A 5,636-nucleotide genomic window follows, 5' to 3' on the forward strand; every position below is an offset into this window, starting at 1 on the left:
GAGAGAGATCGATACCTCAATTAAAGTAGGGTACTGGTCTCAACCTTAAAGTCGTACTATACTTCACTTAAATAGTACGTATTCAACCTTAAAGTAGTCGACTCGATATTCGCTTTTGACAGATGACTGCTGAAAGAATTGGATCTCAAGCTGTCTTACCCCCCTCCTGCATCTTTATCTGCTTCTCTCATCTCCCCTGTCCCTCCCGTCCGTCTCTCTTTTCAGCCGCTGCCGCTGTCCGGCGCCGTTTAGCTGTAGAGGACTTGTTGTGTTCTCTGGAGGCAGGTCTTGGAGAGTGAAAGAAAGAGGAAGAACGTCGGAGGTCCTGTTGGCTCGCTGGCCTCCGTAAGATAAGCCTTGACTTTTAACCTTTGACTTCTATATCTTAGTGGAAGGAGGTGCAAAGGACTGACTCTCTCGTCTGGTCTCTCTCCTCTGGTGTCTGTCTGCTCTGTCGTCTCTTGTCTCTTCTCTCTGTCTCTCTCTCTCGTTCTGTGCTCTCTCTTTTGGTCCTCTTCTGTCTCTCTTCCTTCTCCTGTGTCTTCTCGCTGTCTCTCTGTCTTCGCTCCTGTTTCCATCTCTCTGCTGTCTTTCTTGTCTGCCCCCTTCTCTTCCCTCTCCTTGTCCTGCTCCCCATGCTCTCTCTTTGTTTTTTCTTGTCTCTCTCTTTGGTCTCTTCCTCTCTCTCGTCCTTTGTCCTCTCTACTCCCCTTATCTCGTGTGTGTGTTGTGAGGTGTGTGGAGGGTTGAATGGTGCTAGGTTGACAGCTGTAAGAGTGCAAAGACAGGAACTGCCATGTCTTGTGACTTTAGAAAGTGTATGTTGCTAAGAGACGAACACACACACTTTGTCAGAAGGGCAACTTTAACAGAGGCACTGGACTGCTGAGAGGTAGGGCGTAAGGGTGTGGTGTGTGTGTGGTGTGTGTGTGTGTGTGTGTGTGTGTGTGTGTGTGTGTTGTGGCCAGTCAATGTTTTGTGAATTATTTCACACATCAGGGCCTTCCACATCATACAGCTCCATTGGCCCTCCTCCTCTTCCTCCTCCCTCCCTATTTTCTCCTCCCTTCTCCACCTCAGCCTCTTCTCGACCCTCCTTCGTCCGCTCCTCTTCTCCTCTCCAACGCCTCCTCTCTTTTCCATCAAACCCTCCTCTCCTGTCCCTTCCATTTTCCTTCCCCTTCGTCCTCAACCCTGCTTCCTCCCTTGCTCCCCCTCCTTTCCTCCTTCTTCCCACCTCCTCTCCAACCTCTCTTGCTCCACCTCAACCCTCTCTCTGCCTCCCTGTCCCTCTCCCACTTCTCCTCTCTTCCTCCTCAAACTCTCTCCTCTCGTTTCCTTTGTAGTTTCTGTCAGGTTCTTTCAGACCAAACTGCTTTATGATGGTTTTGCTGTTTTAGTTTCTCTACTCTAAACCTCCGTGTTCTTCTTCTCATTCTGCTTTTCTTTCTGCTCTTCTCTTCATTGCTCTCCTTGTCTTCATGCTGCTCACTCCTTCTCTCTCTCTTTCTCTCTCTTTGTTTATCCTGCTCCCTTTCTTCTCTCTTCTATCTGCTCCCTCTTTTCTCTCTTTATCTGCTTCCCTCTTCTTACTTCCTTCTCATCTGGTCCCCTTATTCTCTCTTCTCATCTGCTCGTCCTTCTTCATTCTCCTTTACTTTCTTCTTATTGCTTCCTTTTTTCCAGCTCCTCTTCTTCTCTCCTTTCTTATCTGGCTCCTCTTCTTCCTCTCTTTCTATCTGCTTCCCTCTTCTTCTGCTCTCTTATCTGCTTCCGTCTTCTTCTCTCCTTTATATCTGCTCCTTTCTTGCTGCTCATGGCTCCCTTATTTTGCCTCTGTTCTGCATCTCTGCCCTCTCTTCCTGCTTTTTCTGCTCCTCTTCTCTCCTTCTTTTGTGTCTGTCATCTACTTCTCTTATCGTCTCTCTTGTTGCTTTAAAAAAAAATGTGATTTTACTTTTCTTGGCTTTTCCTTCTTCTCCCCCACTTCCCCTGCCCCCAGCTTCTCTAGCGTGTGCAGATAGTGGGTTGTTGGGACCGCAGAGAGAGGAGCTGGGTGGTGGTCTGGGTTCTAGGGGGGAAAGGAAGACTCAGAGCACCTGGCAGACACTTCTAAGCCCAGTAGCTCTTCTCTGATACCTCACATTGGCTAGTGGTCTGGCTCATACTGAAGTATATGGTAGTTGGTACTGGGAAATAGCAAATAAGATACTGACTATGGTAGTTTGTACTGGGAATAGAGACTAGTAATGTCAACTGAAATAGCTAAAACTCGATGGTAGTTGTAAGCTGGGAAATAGAATTAAAATACTGGACTATGGTAGTTGTAACTGGAAATAGCAATAAAAATACTGACTATGGTGTTGTAACTGGGAACATAGCAGTAAAAATACTGGACTATGGTAGTTGTAACTGGGAAATAGCTACATAAAATACTGATAATGGTAGTTTGTAACTGGGAAATAGCAATTATAATTAAGTTAATTAAGACAACAATTGGTTATTTACATACCGGGCCTACGGGAACAGTGGGTTAAACTGCCTTGTTCAGGGGCAGAACGACTTGTCAGCTCGATGCAGCAACTTCCGGTTATCGGGCCCAAACTCTAACGCACGAGGCTACCAGCCGGTTCCCTAATGGAGGCGAATGCCAAATACAACAATAACAACTATCTGTAATACCAAATACAATCAATACAAATTAGAGTATCAACTCACAGAAGATTTAGACACTTTTTCTGATTCTCATACTCTTGAACTCATACCTTAAGGTTTACTCTGTTTCATATACTAAAACTCTCTCTCATTGGTTACTGCTTCATACTCTCTTATACTTACACTCCAAATCTCTCTACTCTCTCTCTTCTAGTGGTTGTTCATGTAAGGATTCATGTGTGTGATTGAATGTACATGTAAGTGTGATTGTGTACATGTAATGTGTGATTGTGTACATGTATGTGTGATGTGTACTCTACTTTAGCCCAGACAGTGATGCACGTCAACTATTGAAAGTCTTTGTGTGTTCATCCCCTAAATACCATTTTCGTTTCATCTGTGTGTGTTGTGTCGTGGCGTAGCGTCTCTAGGGAGGGTTGTAGGATGGAGAACGTTGAGAAAACATCAGAAGCAGGAATAATGCTTTCAAAGATCCAGTGACGGTTCCCAAACCTAGCAACTCCGGAGGGACTCGGGAAAGCAGACACTTAGGAGGAGGCGAGAGGAAGGGTGGGATGAATGAGGGAGAATTGAAAGAACGGTGGATGGAGAATATAGAGGGGATAGAAGGATGAAGAGACTGGAAATACACTTAGGATAACATGGAGGGAAGTGTTTGTGTTTTTTTTTTTTAAAGACTGTCTCCAATAATGTATGTTTGATTCTGTAATATTGAGTTTGAAAAATATGAAAAACATTTTTAAAAGCTCAAGTGTTTCCAAGTTTTCCCCAACATAGATAATTGATAAGTAGCCTCTACTATCTCTAGTTGGGGATGCGAGGAAGTCCATATTATGGTGAACAACACGTCAGACACTAGATGGCGCTACTCGTGTAGGCAGCCATACGCTAACTTTTCCTTAGCAGGTGGAGTTTTCCTCATTGGGTCTCAATAGAGTGGAATATTGTAACAAAAACTTGAATGGCATTATTTGTAAGTGATGTTTATTTGATCGAATATAAGTTATGTAATGTTAAGTTGTTATGAATGTACTGATTATAATAGGACACGTGACCTCCCGGCAACTTTGAGGGGGAAAAAAACACTTTAAGGGAGTGTTTGGAATGGTATGCATATTCATGATGAGGCTACTAGTATATCATCTCTGGAAAGATGAGATTCTCAGATTATCATTTCCATTTTTTCTTGACCTCACATAATATCACGGGTCTGTCTGAAGTATGGTACCAGGCTGGAAAAATGATGAAATTAATGGGGCAGAGGATATCTACAGGCATTCGGAAAGAATTCAGACCTTCATTTTCCCACATTTTGTTAGTTACAGACTTATTCTAAAATTGATTAAATACAACAAAAAAATCCTCAGTAATCTACACACAATCTACATAATGACAAAACAAAAACAAAATTTGTAGAAATGTATGCAAATGTATTAAAATAAAAAACGGAAATATCAATTTTACATAAGTATTCAGAACCCTTTACATCATACTTTGTTGAAAGCACTTTGGCACGATTACAGCCTTAGAGTCTTCTGGATTGATGCTAACAGTTGCAACCTGTATTTGAGAGTTTCTTCCCATTCTTCTCTGCAGATTCCTCAAGCTCTGTCAGGTTGGATAGGGAGTCGCTGCCCGTATTTTTCAAGGTCTTACCAGAAGATAGACGTTGATCGGTTATGTCGGGTTGGCTGGCGCCTCTAAAGGACATTCGAGACTTTGTCCCAAGCATTCCTAATTGTCTTAGTGTGGCTTCTGGTCGTTGTCCTGTTGGAAAGGTGAACCTTCATCCAGTCTGAGGTCCTGCAGAGCCTGGAGCAGGTTTCATCATAAAGGATCTTTCTTGTACTTCCTCACAGGCATGATGCTGCTACACCATCTTCAATTGTATAGATGGTGCAGGTTTCTCCAGATACCTTGGCATTCAGCAAGAGTTAAATCTTCATTTCATAGACGCAGGAGAATCATGTTTCATGGTCTGAGTCCTTTAGGTGCTTTTGGCAACTCCAACAGCGGGCTGTTCTGTCCTTTTACTGAGGAGTGGTCCGCTCCCCATCCAACCTGACAGAGCTTGAGAGGATCTGCAGAGAAGAATGGGAGAAACTCCTCAAATACAGGTGTGCCAAGCTTGTAGCATCATATCCAAGAAGACTCWAGGCTGTAATCGCTGCCAAAGGTGCTTCAACAAAGTACTGAGTAAAGGGTCTGAATACTTATGTAAATGTGATATTTCCGTTTTTATTTTTAATACATTTGCATACATTTCTACAAATTTTGTTTTTGTTTTGTCATTATGGTRGATTGTGTGTAGATTACTGAGGATTTTTTTGTTGTATTTAATCAATTTTAGAATAAGTCTGTAACGTAACAAAATGTGGGAAAAGTGAAGGGGTCTGAATTCTTTCCGAATGCACTGTAGATATCCTCTGCCCCATTAATTTCCATTCATTTTTCCAGCCTGGTACCAGGTTACCTTCAGACGAGTCCCGTGATATTTGTGAGGTCAAGAAAAAATGGAGAGAGTGATAATCGTGAGAATCTCATCTTTCCAGAGAGATGCTATACTAGTAGCCTCATGTCATGAATATGCATAGCCATTTCAAAACAACTCCGTTATAAAAGTGTTTTTTTCCCCCTCAAAGTTGCCGGGATGTCACGTGTCCTACTTATAATCAGTACATTTCATAACAACTTAAGCATTACGAAACTTATATTCGATCAAATTAAACATCACTTGACAAATAAGCCATTCAATGTTTTGTTTGACAATATTCCACTCTCATTGAGACAATGAGAAAACGCCACCTGCTGGAAGGAGACAGAGTTTCAGCCGGTATGGCTGCGCTACACGAGTAGCGCCATCTAGTGGTCTGACGTGTTGTTGCACCATAATATGGACTTCCTCGCATCCCAACTAGAGATAGTAGAGGCTACTATCAAAATTACTTCATGTTGTGGGA

This window comes from Salvelinus sp. IW2-2015, unplaced genomic scaffold (genome assembly GCF_002910315.2).
Source record: "Salvelinus sp. IW2-2015 unplaced genomic scaffold, ASM291031v2 Un_scaffold2468, whole genome shotgun sequence".
NCBI classification, from domain to species: Eukaryota; Metazoa; Chordata; class Actinopteri; order Salmoniformes; family Salmonidae; genus Salvelinus; species Salvelinus sp. IW2-2015.